Genomic DNA, 18,198 nt, shown 5'->3' with positions numbered 1-18,198 from the left:
CTGTGCATCAGGACAGGATGGCTGATGCTGATGGTCATTCATCCGGTGAAGACCGGATGGATGACTGTACTAGTGCGTGCAGCATGAGCGAGGTCGGGGATTTGGCGCGCAGGGGGAAGAAGAGGCTTCGAAGGAACCTAAGTGCGGAGCAGGAGAGTGGTGGACCCTTGGAGGTAATCTCGCTGGTTGAGAGAAACCTAATTGGTTTTCTGTGCAGGGCGGATTCGAAGGTGTCGAAGGGTGTGATGACGCACATCCTGGAACAGTTCGCATTGGTAAGGGCGCAGGCCACTGAGGCAGTGGCCAGGTGTGAGAGGGCAGAGGGAAGATTGGAGGAATGCAGGAGGTCCTTGGACCTGTGTGTGGGTGAGTTGAGGGACGGATCGGCTCGTGTGGCGACGGCTTCAGCGGCTAGTGCGTCGAGCCTGCCGGTCGCACCCAAGGTGGCAAGGTCGTATGCGTTGGTGGTGAAGCCGACGGATGCGGCAGTGTCCAGGGATGTGGTAAAGGAGCGTGTGCTGGGCGCGGTAGCACCCAAACTGGGTGACATTAGGGTCAAGGCGGTACGGCGCACCAAGACCGGAGTGGCAATAGAGACAGTAACCAAGGAGGAGAGGAACAGGCTTCGGGAGGTGCCAGCTTTCAGGGAGGCTGGACTCACTGCGGAAACGCCGAAGGTCATGGGTGCCAAGATTGCCGTGCTGGATGTGCCCAGCACAATGACTGGGGAGGAGTTCATGAGTGAACTGAGGGCGAAGAACTTGGCCAGTATGAGTCTGAGTAAGTTCAAGGAGAGAGTGAGAATTGCCAGGAGGTTCGCGAGCAAGAGGGACACTGCTGTGGGAACCGTGGTAGTGGAGGTCGACTCTGCCTCAGCTAAGCTGTTGGTAGAGTCTGGGCGGGTGTATATAGGGATGTATGCGTTTAGATGCTATGAATGGGACAGTGTGCCGAGATGCTACAAGTGTCTCGGTTTTGGACATATGTCGGGTTCCTGCACGAGGAGTGAGGTGTGTAAGAAATGTGGAAGGGAGGGACACAAGAGAGATGCATGCAAGACACCGGTAAATGAGTGTGATACGTGCACCAATTGCAAGGCTAGGGGTCTGAAAGGTGACCATGCTATACAGAGTCGCAAGTGCCCCTTGTATGAAAGAGAGTTGAGGCGTGTAAGAAGTAGGATGTCTGACACGGAATGATGGCTAATTTAGTCCAACTGAATTGCCAGCGTTCTAGGAATGTTACGAGTGATCTGAGTGCATGGATGATGAATGACGGAATAGATGTGGCACTGTTGCAGGAGCCGTACTCCAATGAACATGGAGTGGTTGGGTTCCCTGCATGTATGCGTGTATACTCCGTGCTGAACGAAAGATGTCGTAGCGCGATTGTGGTGAATAATGAACGTATCGAGATTGTTGAGGTGTGTGAGCTCACGTGGACACATGGGGTATGCTTGTGGATGAAGTATGGAGACGTAGAAATGTATGTTGTGAGTATGTATTGCCAATTTAATGATACTCTAGCCTCGTATCTTGAATATTTGCAGCGTGTGATAGTGCGAACCAGGGGTAAACCACTCCTGGTCGGAATGGATGCGAATGCCACATCTTTAATGTGGCATAGCAAGAATATGGAACGGGATGATAGTGTGTTGAGAGGCCACGAGGTGGAGGAAGTTATTTTGGCGAACGGCATGATTGTCTTGAACGAATGGAGTGAATTTTACTCGTTCTGCGGTGCCAATGGCCAGAGCGACATCGATGTGACTCTGGTGTCGGCCTCATGGCCGTACCAGCATAATTGGTGGGTAGATGGTGGAAAGGGTATAAGTGACCATAATCCAATACGGATTAAGATAACATGTCGCACTGTACTATTGGCTGTGCAAGCGAGCGTGTGTGAAGGATGGCGCACTCGTGATGTTGACTGGACATTGTATGCTAGCTTTCTAGAGAATGAGTTGAACGGTATGAACGTAGAGACGTTCCGTGGTATGAATCTACATGACCAAATTGCGTTTATGAATGATTCACTGAGAACCGTTAACGATCGAGTGTGTGGCAGAAAGAGAGGGACAATCAGGCGTAAGAATGTCAGCTGGTGGAACGACCAGCTGCATTCGATGCGCAAGAGAGTGCGTAAATTGAGGAGAAAATGGCAGAAAGGTAGAAGCGAGCATGCTGATGATGTTGACGAACGGGAGAACGAATACCGTATGTCTGTGAGAGTGTACAAGGATTCCTTGCGCAATGCAAAGGAAACTGATTGGAGACGGTTTGTTAGTGAATGTGGAAACGAGGACCCCTGGGGGCATGTGTACCGTATATGTAGGCGGGGTCGGTCCAGTCCGGCCGTGCCAGCTGTTGCGGACACATGGAATGATTCGGTTGATGCTGTGCTGCGGGAATTCTTCCCAACGGACGTGAATGAATTTGTGCTGCAGGACCCTGGTAATCAGGCTCCTCCTGTGAGCAGGAATGAAGTAGAGTGTGCCGTCCACAGGTTGAGTGACCGGAAGGCCCCCGGGCTGGACGGAATAACCGGGAGAATGGTCAAATGCCTGTGGTCCATTGGAGAGGAATATGTGATGACAATAATGAATGAGTGTATGAGTGAGGGTGTGTTTCCGGATGCTTGGAAGTGTAGTAGGGTAATCCTACTGTTGAAAGGTATTGACAAGCCAAGGAATGAGACCAGGTCATATAGACCAATATGTCTGGTCCCGTCCTTGGCTAAAGTCTGTGAACGAATCATGATTGAGAGACTGTTTGCTGTGTATGGCGGATTCAACCAATCCCAGTATGGTTTTGTGAGTGGTAGAGGCACGGAAGATGCTTGGGATGCCCTAAAGGGTCGGGTGAGTGAATCGGTGCACAAGTATGTGTGTGGAATAAGAAGTCATGGAGTAAGAAATGTCAATCCGACGTGCACCTCCTTTATCTCCTCAACCAAAGCTTTAATAGTAAACAATTTTATGTCATCACACTCCCCAAGTTTTAACTGTGAAGAGAATTTATCGACTGGGGCATTGGATAGTTTAAAAGACCTCATTGCACAAGAAGACACTAGTGAGTCAAACAGCGAAATTGATTTTGTTTCAGAATACCATCACACTCTGTATAAAACATCAGATTTGTCTACACCATATGTAGCTGGTGCAGTTATTAAAAAAATGTTTAAAAAACTATCATGTGTTAATTGTAGAAAGTTAATGGTAACTGAAAAAAATCTTCCCCAAAATAGGTTCATTAGGCGAAAACGTTATCTTCGTGGATTGCTTTCTGAACCAACAAGCGAGTTTACGAATATTTTTCACAATATTTCTTCTATAGTTTTTAACAAACATCCTTCCAAACATAATTCATAAAAATCGTTTAAAGAAAATTATATTAAAATGTGTTCAAACAAGAAATTCAGAAGTAGAAACTAGTAGGCATAAAAATTTAAAATAATTTTTTTATAAAATTGTTATAAATATTTGTTTATTTTATTATATAAAAATTATAAATAATTTATTAAAAGGAAAAGATAGTAGGCATAAGAATTTAGACAATTTAGCAAATAAAGCTTTTACTAAATGTTTAAAAATGAAAAAATAAAAAATGTATATTAATAGTCTGAGTTTTTTATTAAAAATATTATTTTAATAAATAAAAATAAAAAATTAATATAAACCTAGACCTATGGGATTCCCCTAATACTTGGCGGGTTATTTTAGAACTGTTTAGTCCCAATAGATGGCGCTGCCCACGTTTATTTGGTTACCAAAATTTACTACAGAGTTAGCAATCTATAAGTGTATATAGTCTTTGCGTCCGCCCAGACGACTGATCGCTTGACCACTAATTTTGAAGATAGGGTGTACTTCACTGGGGTACGCATTTGTTTTGATTGCGGTCCTTTTGGCGTCGCGTTAGGGGCGACTTTGTTGTTTCTTGAAAGATTCGATTGAGATTTTGTGTGCAGGTGTGATTGAGTGTCCTCGGTTCCGGGAACACTGTTGAGTGATTGGATGGTCCCTAAGGACAAAGTGGGTGATGTTTTTCACCCCCACTTTTCTCTGGTAGTTGCCAAGCCATCCTTAAGTGTTTTTGGGAGTGTGCGGTGTCCACTGTATAGTTTGTTAGTGTGTTGTTGCTGTGTCGAGCCAGTCGTGGCATTCGTGCTTTTTTGGCCAGATGGCGGATGTCGATTGCCATTCATCAGGTGAAGACCGGATGGATGATTGCACCAGCGCCTGCAGTATTAGTGAGGCTGGAGATGTGGCGCGTCAGGGGAAAAAGAGGCTGATGAGGAACTTCAGCGCCGAGCACGATGGCAGTGGGCTGTCGGAGGTGATTTCTTCAGTCGAGAGAAATTTAATTGGATTTCTATGTAGGGCGGACTCAAAGGTTTCAAAGGGTGTGATAACGCACATTCTGAAGCAATTCGCATTGGTCAGGGCGCAGGCCACTGAAGCCGTGGCCAGGTGTGAGAGGGCAGAGGGGAGACTGGAGGAACGTAGGAGGTCCTTTCCCAAAAATGTACCTAGCCTCCATTGGTCCATCATCCTGTCCGGGTGGGCTCCGTGTCTACCAGACCCACACACATACGACGAGGAGTGAAGCAGGGCCACCCACTGAGTCCCCTTCTGTTCAACTTCGTTTTGGATGAACTCATGGAGAAGCTCAATCACGACGACGCTGGGGGAACGATAGCCGACGGCCGTACCATTGCCGCCATGGCATTCGCGGACGACCTGGTGCTAATGGAGGACAGCCAGGAGGTGCCTTTGATGCTGCACGATGTTGCGGCCCTTTTCCGTGAACGTTGGACCTTATTGAAGTGGACACGGAAACGGAAAACATCGATAATGACAACGACCACAATAAAACAAAACAACTTACAAGCAACGACAAAATTAAGGGGACCAACACGATAAAGAAGACTACGAGAATACCCCCCATCATTCTCCAAGGAGTGTTTAGTAACCACGATCAGGGAATGACGGAACTGAAGAGGCACTTCTCAAAAGGTTTTACAATAAAGTACACGGACGGCTGGTCGCTTGATCACTAAGCTACCAAGCTTGTCGAAGGATTTGAACATGTTGTTCACGGCCACGTGCCTCTGGTGTGCAGGAATTGTAAAACTGGTTACACGGAGGCCTTTCTGATATTGGCTGCAGTCATTAGCGTGTGCTTCAACCGAAGCATACTGTTGTTTGTGTATTGTTTTCGCCCATAACTGGTTGTTTTTTGACGAAACTAGTGGTGTGGGTTCTCTAGAGTGCATGTCCCAACTCTTGGTTAGTGCCCATTTGGCACGTTTCGTGAAGATTTGCGAATTTTATTATTTATCTTAGATTGTTTGGAGTGTGCTTGTTTTGTGGTGTCAGTGAGTTGAAGAATGGCTGATAGAGAAGAATTGCCGTGCGAAAGCATGGACGAGACATCAGTGTATATAGTCTCAGCGAGGCGGGTAATGGTCCAAGTAGACATGGAAAGAAGAGCCTTGGGAGAAATATTAGTTCAACTAAATCAAATCATTTTCCGTTGAGGAAAATACGAAAGACTTGTAATACCCTATATTAATAGTATACTAATATAAATGGTCAATTTGAAATGATGATTTAAGAAACAACACAGTCAACAAATCACCTCATTTTTAATGAATGCTTGAAATAATTGCCAAATTAACAAACCCAATGTTTATGGGGAAGCAGGTTATAAACCTTATTATTGACAATAATAAATACCTATAATATACTTAATAATATCTAAATTTTAATATAATTTACATAACATAAATGGCAATTTATACATGTTGCTTAAAATATTACCTATTTTAAGTAACATACATGACTACTTATTATTTTAATTTTTAAATTTAAATGATTAATTTTCAGTATCTAGTACACAGTTACTAGTAGCTCATTCACATAAACGTTGGTGCAGTTGAAGTGTATTTGTGTGTGTAGTGCAGAAACATTAATAACGTGATTTGTTAATACTATAATGATACCATACTGCCTATTGCGAAAACTTCATTTAGAAATTACCGCTACCACCGCAGTATAAATACACTACCACTGCACCAATTTTATGTAAATAAAGCTTAATATATTCTTCTTTATATTGGCTGTACTTGATATTTCTTTGAAGCAATGTATAGAATGGACTTCATCCTTAATCTTCTTGTGACAGTAGTTGTAGAATATCCGTATTGAACCCTTTATATTTTAGAGCATCTTGTCATAATACCTAAAACATAAATATTATAAAAACGTGGGTAATGAAATTGTTATACTGAATCATCTTTCTTTAACTGAAATATTTAAAATTGGAATAACAACAAACAACATACAAAGTAATTACAAGTAACTTTGATAAATAAAAATATATTTTAGTTAATTGTACATCGAGTACATAGCTGAAATTATTGCAAACCTCAATCGACAAGAAATTAAGAATGATATAAAAAGAAATTGTTCAATATGCTCTACTAATGTGTTTATAATTAGATCTAAAAAATATTTTTATTACATCAAATATATTTTAATTTTTTTCTTTTCAACGTATAAATATAAATATACAGAAAATGAAGACTAAATAAGCTTCAACATTAATAATCATTTTAAATTATTTAAATAGTTAAAAATGTTTATTAATAAAGTCAATTTTAAACTGAAACATTTATTTATTAAAAATTAAAAGATATATGTTTTACAAAAATTCGTTACAATATGCACATGTGAAAAAAAAAATGTTTCCAATATTTTCAAAAAGTTATTGAAGTTAATTTATCAAAGGTTGTTCAAAACATTAGTGAATGAGTTAATTAATTTAAAACAACTTATAAATATTTGGCAAAAGGTATTGTAAAATATTGTTTTACAAATATTCATCAAAAAGTAATTAGAATTTAAGTAACATTTCCATCTTCATTAAATTGTTTCCAGTAAATTATATTGGTGGTATCATTTTATGGTAACATACACATATGCAATTATCTAACTTTTAGCCGCAAAGTTATTTACTTTCAACTAATCTTTGAAACTTTTGTACGTTTTTTATCAATTTTAAAATATTTTAGCCAATAGTAATTTAGGTCCAAATCGGTTTGTCTTTATGTAAATGCCAATTTGAGCATTTTAATTCATCTCCCACAGCGAAAACAAAATACAAATAATATTCAAAAATTTGTATAACATTGAAAATCTAGATAAAGGAATTTCAATAGATATTTATTAATTCAACATTTATGAAATTTTGTTTTTGATTAATAAAATATTCTTGATTATTTATTTATTTTTCAAATAATTAATTAAAATCCGCATTTCCATTATTAAAATTATTGTTCAAATTATTATTATTTATTAATTAAAATATGATAAGTTTATTTTAAAAAGAACCTATAATGTAAAATGAAAAATATATATTAAATTAATCTTGCAACTGTTCAATTGGGCTTTGGTTCGACTGCAAAATATTTGTCTGATAGTACATAGCTGAGATTATTGCAAACCTCAATTGACAATAAATTATGAATGATATAAAAAGAAATTGTTCCACATACTCTAGTACTGTGTTTATAATTTCTCAAATTTGATCCAAGAAATATTTTTATTACATCAAACATTGAAACTTGAAAAGTAATTTAATTTTGTTCTTTATAACGTATAAATATAAATATTTTTATATAGAATTATCCAACAAATATCTGTATTCTACTTCATTCAAGTTAGAAAATTTTGATCAAACAACTATAATCAAAAGACGTTTATTATTGCAATTGTTTTTTATTTCATGGTAAATTTTATTACGTTTATGGGTCTGAAAAATTCAAAATTTCCAAAATATGTTTTGTCTATAAAAATTTAATTTCAAAGCTGTATCTAGAAAATTATATTACTTTATGATTTGTATGTAAATATATATAATAATAATAAAATTTTTAGTTAATCCATCAATTAACTTGTTTTCAGATTTTTTTAAACTTGCATATTTTTGTCACTTAATTTTTAAGACAAATTGTGTTTACATTAATAATACTTCAGACTAATCAAACTCAAAGAATTAAATCTACAGACCTTTGGGTTCACACCAGATTCTCTTTGATCACTCAAATGTCATGAGAAAACTAAAACATTCTGGGGACCTCCTTTGTTCCATCGTTCATGACTAAAATAAAAAATAAGGTTGAATATATACCAAATATTAAAGGACAACAAAGTAAGTCGATTTAATTTTAAATATATATATATATATATATATATATATATATATATATATATATATATGTATATATATATATATATATATATTTCAAATAACAATAACTATGGACATCAATACAAACTTTTGCCTAGTTTTTTTTTTGAACATTATTTTTTTTTGTATTTTCATAAATATTTAAATTGATTGTACTGATTGTAAAATATTGTTTTTCAACTAATCTTCTAAAAATAATTAGTATTAAGAACGTATATAACATTTCTATCTTAATTGAATTCTTTCCAGTAAATTATATTGGTGGTATCGTTTTATGCTAATTACATACATAATTTTTACTCACAAAATTATTTACTTTCAATTTTGAACATTTTGTACTTTTTTAAATATTTTAGTCAATACCAATTTAACTTAGAAATGTTCTAAAATTTGTGTAATATTCCAAATCTAGATAAATGGATAATTAAATAAATTTTTAGTAGTAATTTAATGTTTATGAAATTTTGTTTTCGATTAAAAAAATATTTTTGATTATGTATTTAATTATTTATTATTTTCAAATTACTATAATGTAATTAAAATCTGCGTTTCACATAATTAAAATTAGAAAATATTGATCAAATTAGTTGACGTTTAATTTTAATTTTATGATTACGTTGAATTGTTTATTAATTAAAATATGTTCATTTTAAAGAGAAACTATAATATAATTTAAAGATATATGTCAAATTAATCCTATAATATTCACGTATATGAATAAAATAAATTAGCTATTAATTCAAATCTTAATCGACAAGAAAGGAAGAATGATAAAAAATAAATTGTTTCATGTACTCTACTACTGTTTATAATTTCCTTTATTACACCAAATATCCTTGAAAAGTATTTTAATTTTTTTCTTTTTAACGTATAAATAAAAATATTTTTATATAGAATTGTCCAACAAATATATGTATTCTACTTCATTCAAGTTTGAAAATTTTGATCAAACAACTATAATCATCATATTTTTTATTTCAGGGTAAATTTTATTACGTTTATGGGACTGATATTCAAAATTTTCAAAATATATTTGCCTATTAAAATTATATTTCAAAGCTGTATCAAGAAAATTATATTAATGTAAATATACGTAATAATAAAATTTTTAGTTAATCCATCAATTAACTCGTTTTCTATGACTTTTTAAAATTTGTGTATTTTTGTTTCTACACGGACTGTCTCGAAACTTAGCTGACTGCTGCTATAAATTTCCTCAACTTCATTCATGAAATTTACATTTTTCTCACTTCATCATCGAAAAACACGAACTCTAAAATAGAAATTAAATTCTCCTGAATCGATTGTTGAAGAGAATTATCTGTGTTGAACCTTAAATGTCGATAGTGTCTATTGCAAGACAACGCGTCCGCTCAAGTGCAGAGTGAAGGAGTTTCTGTTCAAAAAGGGCCTTATTGTTTTACAACATCCGCCATATTCGCTAGATTTACCAGCAGACTTCTGGCTATAGAAGAGATTCAAAGTACGGTGACCTGAGTCCTTGAAAAGACCTCAAGGAATGACTTCAACTTTTTTTAATTGTTTCACAATCTTATATAAATGATGAAAGAGTGTACTTGGAATAATATTAAATAAAAATTACGATTTGTTTACCCGTTTCGTTTATCTGACATCAGTCATCTAATTTTTGAGACAGAATGTGTTTGCATTAAATGTACTTTTGACTAATCAAACTTAAAGTATCTATTCTACTGACCTTCGCATCCGATTCTGTTTGATCACTCATATGTCATGAGAAAACTATAACATTCTGGGCACCTCCTTTGTTCCATCGTCAATGACTAAAATAAAAAATAAGGTTGTATATATACAAAATATTAAAGAACAATACAGTAAGTTTCTTTAAATTTAAAAATATTTTTTTTAATAATTATTTCTTTTGTACATTAATTTTTTTATTACATTTTCATATATATTTAAATCGAAATTCTCACTTTGGAATCTACATTTTAGTTCATTATAAATAGAAAACGTTGACCAAATAATCTTCAATATATTTAATAACCATTTTAAGTTCTTTAAATAGTTAAAATTAAAAAAATATATTCACGTATGTGAAAGTTCTGGAAGACAATTTATTAAAGGTTGGCAAAAGGTACTGATTATAAAATATTGTTTTTCAACTATTCTTCTAAAAGTAATTAGTATTGTGAGCATATGTAACATATGTTAATTAAATTGTTTCCAGTAAATTATATTGGTGTTATCGTTTAATTGCATATGTGTAATTATATAGTTTTTATTCACAAAATTATTTACTTGCAAGTAATCTTTGAAACTTTTGTTTTTTATCAACTTTAAAATATTTTTGACAGTACCAATTTAATTTAAAGAAATTGTTTGATCCAAATCGGGTTCTCTTTATGTAAATGCCAATTTGAGCAACAAAATACAAATAATGTCCAAAAATTTGTATAGCATTGGAAATCTAAATAAATGGATAATTAAATAAATTTTCAGTAGGTCTTTAGTAATTCTATATTTATGAAATTTTGTCTTTGATTAATTATTTATTTATTTTTCAAATTACTACAATGTAACTAAAATACACGTTTCATATTATTAAAATTAGAAAATATTGATCAAATTAGTTACCGTTTAATTATAATTCTATGAATAAGTTGAATTGTTTATTAATTAAAATATGACAAGATCGAAAGAAACTAAATCTAAATGTTAAATTGCTTCCATTGTGTCATTGTCCAATATTAAAATTCAATAAATTGAATGTTTACACAAACTTAAAACTCCATTTTAATGCATTGAGAACCTTATTTCAATATTAATAAATCTATAGATGCTGTGTCTGACTACTGCCCGGGTACTTTCGAAGTAGAAAAGTCATTACACATACTAATATGTCACAATTAGTCAAATGTTTATTATTTACAGTAATATTATGTAATTTTTAAAAATTGTTTTTAATAAGTATAATAACTAAATCAATTCATATTATATTAAAATATACAGTTAGATTATTGGTTTATCTGATAATAAAATTAAAATTTGTACAGGCTGAACATTCATCGGTGGACAAGATCTAATTGATTGTAGCTTACAGGACTTAAAATGAGATAGAAAAATTAGTGTAATTTAATTCCTACAGATAAGTAAGTTAACATTTGTACCAATTACATATCATAGACAAGTTAAATATATTCAATTGGATGAATACTAGTTTACATGAATGAATATAAAATTATTTAATAGAAATTACCTTATCCACGAAGAGAAATGTGTTTCGTTAAGTTAAATAACATAATTATTATGTTTATTCTACTAGTTTTTAAATTAAAAAAAGGTATAACTAAATAAAAAGAAAATTATTTTTTAACTTTATTTCTTTGTTTAAAATGAAATATTTAAAATGTATATGAAAGAACCTATGATGCGTTTTCTTATCATAATCAAATAAAGAAAAGGTTACTAACCTTCAATTCGTAGCTTGCATAAATTTCAAGAACACAGCATTATGGCATCGCTTCTAGAAATTCTTTTTTAAAACCTCCAGTTTAGCAGATATATATTTGTCATCGTCGCCTAAAATTATTACTAACTTTACATATTCAAATTGATAAATTAAGATGAACTAAAACAATTTATATTACGTGGAATCCTCCCGTATTTATAATTTAGGGTGCCTGGAGATTTCACATGGGGTGGCTTCGAAGAAAACACAACTTTTAGACACTAAACTTTTATGCATCAACACGTGGTCCTTGGTTTTCTTCAGTTTTAAACTACAATACATACATTAAAATGCAAACAAAAAAATACATAAACAGGAATATTCACTGTCGCCAGGACAAATATAGCACACGTTATACAATAAGTATCCCAGGGGATGACGAAGAAAAACGTGTAAAATTAGCCAAGGTCCCCGATTAACCTCGTGGTTGTTCCGATAGCGACTGACACAAGCTATGTGTACAGTGCGGTATACCAACAGATAATTACATTGTATATACAGGAGAATATGCGATAAATAAATCCCGTTACACTACATCGCCCCCCTTCGTCCCAGATCGTTAAACAGAAGCTACACCACTAACAACTCTTATAGTAACAGAAATACTTTTTAAAAATAAAACATAACCAAGGTTTTTATTAATTCATTATTTTATTGGGATATTTTAATCCGTACAGTGAGGCGACAACGGCGACACATATTTGAACGTCCCATACTCTGTTGTGATTAAGAATACAACAGGTAAATCGGTATATCCTCAAAGTTCGTGTATAAAAACTATATAAGCTCTGCTTTCAACGTGCAATTTAAAATTATACTAACAAGATCAAGCATTAGAATCGTCAAAACCAATGTGTATAGTAACAAAAGAAATGGTCAAAAATTGTTACCCGTATTTCCACACCCTGTTCTCTGTATGTGGTGCTATTTTAAAAGAATTTTGTGAATTTATTGACACCAACAAATCGAGATATGATTTCCACAAGGGAATTGTAGTCATCAAATCGAGACCAGCCAGTTGTTTTCGAGTGAAAACCATACAAATCCAATTTTTCGTAACCCGAAGATGGGAAACGAATTAAGCTGTAACTGCCTACCGGTGGTAATTTGATTACTATGGATGTTAAATCGGTAAGTCATTTTGAAAGACTCGTTACAACAGGTAAAAGGGGACGATTTATTTTATACAAGATATCGATGATATTCGACTGTACAACTCATTAAATGATTATTTTTAATGTCATTAATTAGCCCAAAATATTTTGAAAATAATAATCTGTTCATAAAAAACCAATATGGATTTAAGACTGGCAAAAGTACCACCAAAGCCTATACAAATTGATTATATAATCAATGGCTTTGAGGAGAAAGTGTATGTTGGATCGACCTTTTGTGACCTTAGTAAAGCTTTCGACTGCGTGAACCATCGGGCATTGATTTCCAAACTAGAGTACTATGGAGTTGTAACACCGAGTATTAATCTTATAACTAATTATTTAACAAATAGATATTAACAAACATACGTTGTGGGAAGTTTTTTCAGTAAAAAAACAGTTACAAATGGAGTACCCCAAGGATCAATCCTGGGCCCACTACTCTTCCTGATTTATATCAATGATATACCAATTCCAGATGAAAATGAGTTGATTCTATTTGCTGATGATACATCTATATCATGCCAAAGTGATTCACTAGTCAGCTTGCTCTTGAAGATGTCCAGAAATGTTGAAATCCTAAAAGATTGGTTTCTTGCCAATTCTTTGAGTTTAAATGCAAACAAAACTGAAAATATGATATTCTCAATACGACAAAATTCAAATGATATTAAACCAACAAAATTTCTGGGCATATTTATTGACTGTAAGTTGCAGATCATATCGAATATGTAGCAAATAAATTAATAAAAAACATATTTCTACTCAATCAACTTAAATCCAATGTAGAACTGAAGGTATAATTGGTTGCATATTTCTTGTTTATACACTCCAATATTGTGTTTGGTACACTTGTCTGGGGTCACTCAAGTCATGCAGGCCGAGAAGGGCATTAAGAATACTAGCAGGATTACATTCTTGGGCAGATGCTAAACAATCATTTATTGATCTTAAAATTTTAACACTGCCTTCAATTTACATACTCGAATGTTTATTATATACCAAATTAAATGAAACCACATACAAAATCCATAGCAGCATTCACACCTATGATACTCGCAATAAGAATCAAATACGTCTACCAAATATTCGTCTAGATAAGCCATGCACCTCCACTAAGTATTACGCTCCAAAATTTTATAACCTGTAACTGTGAAAAGCCTGCACTTTGAACAATTCAAAAAACGCACCAAAGATTTACTTTTAAAACATGCATTTTATGATTTTAATGAATTTCTTTTATGTTCACAATTTTAATTTTAGTCTGTACCTATGGATGTCCTAATCTATCTCTTATTATATCCAATCAGTTATCTTTTTCTTTTTTTTGACTTGTGTAAAAATTGTACCTGTTTTTAAACATCAATAAATCTATCTCTATAAAATTAATACCAAGGAATACATATTTAAATGTTTATTCATAAAAAGCCTTGCGGTCATGCCTCTGATCCTGGTTAAGGTCCCACAAGAACAGAAGAAAATATTTGACATCAGTGAAATGTGTTGTATGAGAGTCAAGATGGAGCCGCTTAGAAGAAGCGGAGGAGTGGGGCAAAAATTCGGAAACACACAAATGAATTGTACTGGCACCCCAAGATGTCTGAAGTGTGCAGAAGAACATACAACAGCGGATTGCAGGAGATCCAAGGAAGAACCACCAAAGTGTGCAAACTGCGGAGGCGACCATCCTGCTAATGCACCGATCTGTAGCAGAAACCCGAATAAAAATAAAAAAGGAGGAGAGAAAACAGATCAGCAAAGCAGGGGAGACGCGAGAATTCACAACAAAGCAAACAACAGGACATCGACCACCCTCAGCTACAGCGAAGCCCTCAAGGGGACCACCACAAAGGACCCAAACCACTTAGACATACTAAAAGGTATGGCCGACGCAATAATTTCAATGCAAATAACTTTACAGGCACTCCTAGAGAGACCGGCAGCACCGAAGATGACCCCCGGACCCCAGAATGCCTGAGAACATCAAAAAGATAATCGCATGGAATGCCAACGGACTCGGCGACAGAGAACAGGAGCTGAGGGCGTTGGCATCGATGGAGAACCCGGACGTGATGCTAGTCAGCGAAACAAAGGCGGGAGGGGACCTGAAGGTAGAAATTGCGGGATACACAACATACCACAAACGGAGACCCGGCGGAAATAGAGGAGGAGGAGTCCTTCTCATGATAAAAGACACCATACCACACACGGCGGCAGTACTCCCGGACGCCAGATTCCTGGAGGCAATAGGTGTTGTTCTAAAAACGAGACAGGAGGAAATGATGGTGGCATCCACCTACATTCCCCCGGGCAGCCGCTTCCCAGCCAGAGAACTGAAAGACACGATGAGAAGTCACCCAAATACCATACTAATGGGTGACTTCAATGCCAAAAATACAACATGGCACAGCACGTCCGAGAACACGTATGGCAGACAGCTATACACATTGTCAAACAACGAACACTGGGACGTCATCGGACCAAGCCAACCAACCATCTGCCAGACATTGTGGTAACAAACAACCTAAATCTTGACACCAAGCTTACCACAATTGAAGACATGTCATCCGACCACAACCCGATCTGCCTGGAAATAACTGGGGGACACACAATCAAGCTTAACAAAGCTAAAATGAGGACAAACTGGGCACTGTTCTACAGGAGCCTGGACCGAGGACAGGAGAACGATCAGCCGTGCAACAGTCCCGCGGAAGTGGACAGAATGGCCCAGTCACTGTCCTCAGATATACAAGAGGCCCTCTGCATGGCAACGTTGGTGAGGTCGAGACGCCCAAACCCAAAGGAAACACTCTCGGACGAGCTAAAAAGGATAATAAGAGAAAAGAGAAAGGCAAAGAAGCGGTATCATAGACAACAAGACCCAGACTCGAGAAGAACATTCAACAATTGGACAGCAACACTCAAAAGAGCTATGGAGGAGGACAGGAACAGACAGTGGACACAAAGATTAGCAACACTGGATAGAGGAGGAAAAGGAATCTGGCAACTAACGGGAGAACTAACGAAAAAGAAAGATAAGAAGGCCTACCCACTGCAGGGAACAAACGGAGTGATACATGACCCGGAAACCAGGGCAGAGGTATTCGCCGAGCACTTAGAAGGTGTATTCACGACAAGAACACAAAAAGAATGGTGCAGGGAGGAGGACGCTGAAATGGAAGAGGAGGTCTGGGAATACGCGAGGTACCGAGGAGACAGCACGATAGAGAGAACGACAGAGGGGGAGGTCACGGATGAGATCAAACGGGCGAGGAACAGGGCAGCTCCCGGAGAGGACGAAACTACAAATGCCGCTCTAAAGAAGCTTCCGAAAAGCGCAATTAAAAGACTAGTCAGTATAATCAATGGATCGATGAGAATTGGGCACTTTTCCAGGCCATGGAAAAGAGCTACGATGACCATGATTCACAAGACGGGGAAAAACACATCAGACCCGGAAAACTATAGACCTATCGCACTGCTCCCCACTCTGGCTAAAATAACAGAGCCGGATTGAGGGAGTGGCACATGACAGGATCAACAACTACAGAACAACGGAAACAAACTACTGACTCTATTAAAACAAACTAGACTAATTCAATGTGATGAAGTGGATTACTAATCCTAGTTTTAAACTATTTAATTTTATTATGGTTCTTAGTTCTAAGTTTTATTTTTACAAATGACTGGACCCTTGATCAGGACATTAACCTCATTTTATATATACAACTGTGTGTGTTCTTATAAGTGCTCATGTCTGAGCACTTATAAGAACACATTATACACATTATTATATTATACATTTGTACAGACTATTATTTTGCTGTTTGGACTGTTCGGTCTACATATATGGATTGATTATTTTGACATGTGTCGCATCTTTGTTGTGTAATTATTTTATAATGGTTTCATAGTTTTAAGTTTTATTTCTACAAATGACTAGTCGCTTGGTCGTGACGTTTTACCTTATTTTATATATACAAATGTGTGTGCGTTTACAAGTACTTATACATGTGTTATTTAGACATTTGTACAGACTATTAGTTTACTATTTGTTTACATGTGAGTGGACTGATTATTTTAACTTATGTCACAATTTTGTTATGCAGTTGACCATGCGTCGATGGTTGACGTGAATCCTGATTTTATTTGTACATATGGCCGTGTTTATTTATGTTTGTCTTTTTTTTCTTACTACTGCTTACTTTGTATTACTCTAGCTTAATTTAGGAATAAGCATAGACTAATTTTGATTTATACACATGGAATTTATGTTACTTAGAGACCCAATTGATGTCAGTTGCACAGCCCCATTAACTATGTTTATTTATTCGAGTGCATGTACGCTAATTTCAAAACTGTTGTAATTATTAGAAAAAAAAAACCATTACTATGCGGACCGTAGCTTACCACCGACTTGCCATAGACGGTGGGAAGAGCGCCCCCGCTATATCATAGGTGACCGCTGGCGGTCCAAAGCCATTCAATATACAAGATAAAGCAAACCTAACAACCTAGATAACTCCTCGTGAAGAGTTGGGGCAAAAAGGTCTGTGTACCTGACCCCAAGCTCGGACCAACTAAGTCCAGCAAATACTAAAGGTCCTTGCTTTATTCGTTAATCACAAATCTGTTTAACAAGAAGTGTCCTAAACAACAAAAATTTTTACAAACAAATATTAAAACTGTATCAGCAATATAAATCAGAATTCGAACGGCTTGCAGTTGCAGAAGAATATGAAAAAAATGGAATTTCCCACATTATTTGGGAGCTTTAGATGGAAAGCATGAGGTGATCTAAAAACCTATACTCAATGGCAGTGAATTTATGAATTATAAATCAACCTCTAGCATAGTACTTTGTGCTCTACTGCATGCTTATTATAATTAATTTAATTGCTGGTTCCTTTAGAATAAAAAAAAATGCATCCCATATTTTTTTATTGGTGACGATGCATTTACTCTAAGTGAAAATCAATTGAAACCTTTTTCTGGATCTTTTCCCAAAGAAAGTTTCCAAAGAATTTTTAATTATCGAATACGTCGAGCTCGAAGAGTAGTGGAAAATGTATTCGGAATCATGTCATAACAAGCTTTCCACATAGAATGACGATGTAATTATAGCTAGAGGCGGTAATGCCACATTTTAATATGATTCAAGTGTCGTTACAAGCGTTTGCCCATTGAAGCGATTAAATTTTTCAATAAAGCACGGATGACTTTAGACATGCATCTAATAGATGAATTGCCAAATACCTCGAAGAAACCATCCGTCAATTTAAGAGTAAGCAATGAGAAG

The 18,198-nt window shown here is 35.4% G+C and overlaps 1 long non-coding RNA gene and 1 pseudogene across 1 annotated transcript; one reads left to right on the top strand and one right to left on the bottom strand.

The window, feature by feature from the left end:
* Positions 1-3,612: 3,612 nt before the first annotated feature.
* Positions 3,613-12,191, bottom strand: LOC126265872 (uncharacterized). The gene is made up of 5 exons (XR_007548348.1): positions 12,072-12,191; positions 11,708-12,016; positions 9,973-10,057; positions 8,075-8,165; positions 3,613-6,245 (listed from the first exon to the last, which is right to left on the bottom strand). It is a non-coding gene; the product is annotated as an uncharacterized LOC126265872 (long non-coding RNA).
* A 5,452-nt stretch (positions 12,192-17,643) lies between these two features.
* Positions 17,644-17,988, top strand: LOC126265981 (uncharacterized; annotated as a pseudogene).
* Positions 17,989-18,198: the final 210 nt, after the last annotated feature.

This window comes from Aethina tumida, chromosome 6, assembly GCF_024364675.1.
Source record: "Aethina tumida isolate Nest 87 chromosome 6, icAetTumi1.1, whole genome shotgun sequence".
NCBI lineage: Eukaryota > Metazoa > Arthropoda > Insecta > Coleoptera > Nitidulidae > Aethina > Aethina tumida.
The sequence above is the reverse complement of the archived record's forward strand: the minus strand, read 5'-3'. Positions and strand labels throughout refer to the sequence as shown.